At 42.7% G+C, this 1,681-nt stretch overlaps 1 pseudogene; it reads left to right on the forward strand.

The window, feature by feature from the left end:
* Positions 1-468: 468 nt before the first annotated feature.
* Positions 469-1,169, forward strand: LOC102503799 (annotated as a pseudogene).
* The last annotated feature ends 512 nt before the right edge of the window (positions 1,170-1,681 follow it).

A 1,681-nucleotide genomic window follows, 5' to 3' on the forward strand; every position in this document is an offset into this window, starting at 1 on the left:
ATTTATGGTTACCGGGGGGAAGTAGGGATAGGGATAAATTAGGAGTTTGGGATTGGCAGATGCAATCTAATGTGTACAAAATAGATAAACAACAATGACTTACTGTATAGCACAGGGAACTATATTCAGTATCTTATAATAACCCGTAATGGAAAAGAATCTGAACAATATGTATATAACTGAATCACGTTTCCATAAACCTGAAACTGACACGATATTGTAAACCAACTATGCTTCAGTTAAAAAAAATGATGCTTTGCATTTGAATGCCCCATCACAGATTTCTTTTCATCAAGAAAACCTAGGCTTTTCCATTTAAAACCTCCCATGCTTCCCAGAGCAAGAGAACTAGTTCTTCAGTCTCAAAGGCTAACAGAGCCTCTCCTCACAGAGAGCTACGGCCACTGAAATGTTCAAAAGCAATTATAACACGCCCCTCCGCCAGGCTTCCTCCTGCGATGGACGGGCGTGGGTCTTGCTCTCGCTTGCTCTCTTTCTGCCACCGTCTTGGTTCCATGTTCCCCGCACAAGATGCCGGGTGAAGCCACAGAAACCGTCCCTGCTACAGAGCCGGAGTTGCCACAGCCCCAGGCTGAGACAGAATCAGATAGTGATGAATCAGTACCGGAGCTTGAGGAACAGGATTCCACACAGACAACCCCATGACAAGCCCAGCTGGCGGCAGCAGCAGCTGAAATCAATGAAGAACCAGTCAGTAGAGCAAAACGGAGCCGGAGGGAAAAGAAGGCATGGAAGGCTATGTCCAAACTGGGTCTTTGACAGGTTACAGGGGTTACTAGAGTCACTATCTGGAAATCTGAGAATATCCTCTTTCATCATCATAAAACCAGATGTCTACAAGAGCCCAGCTTCAGATACCTACATAATTTTGCGGGAAGCCAAGATCGAGGATTTATCTCAGCAAGCACAGCTAACAGCTGCTGAGAAATTCTAAGTTCAAGGCGAAGCTGTCTCAAACATTCAAGAAAACACACAGACCCCCAACTGTACAAGAGGACAGTGAAGAGGAAGAGGTTGATGAAATAGGTGTGGAAGTTAAGGACATAGAATTGGTCATGTCACAAGCAAATGTTGTCGAGAGCAAAGGCAGTCCAAGCCCTGACAACAGCAATGATATTGTAAATGCTACTATGGAATTAACAATGTAACCACCCGAAAGAGGACTTTTTTGAGTGTTTCAAAAGAGTAACTGCAGCTTGATTTGAAATTTGTACTCTTTCTATCATTTATTGTTATGGCTTCTTGTTAGATGAAAAAAAAAAAGCAATTATAACATATTCAAGGCCCTCTTCCTTATGGGTCCAGCAAATACCTCTGCCATCTGTCTACCTGCTTTTTCTGTCACTCCTGAAATTCTGACACCATGCTCACGGTCAAAGCCACTCCTGTGACTATGCGAGTTTGCTTTCTGCTTTTCTCATTCCCTTTCTGCTTTTCATGCCACTATCAAATTCACCTTCTTTGTCACAGTAATTCTCTTAGAATCACTAAGAGGTTTGGATTCTCAAGGTCTAGAACCCGGTTTTTCTGCTCGTTCTGATATATTTTTTCCTTGACCGTGTTACTGTGCTTAGACCCAGAGAAGTAACATTTTTTTCTGCATTTATAAAAATCTCTACTCCTCCCCAAAGATATTTCCCCGTGGTTGGCTATTTTAACA

This window comes from Camelus ferus, chromosome X (genome assembly GCF_009834535.1).
Source record: "Camelus ferus isolate YT-003-E chromosome X, BCGSAC_Cfer_1.0, whole genome shotgun sequence".
Taxonomy (NCBI): domain Eukaryota; kingdom Metazoa; phylum Chordata; class Mammalia; order Artiodactyla; family Camelidae; genus Camelus; species Camelus ferus.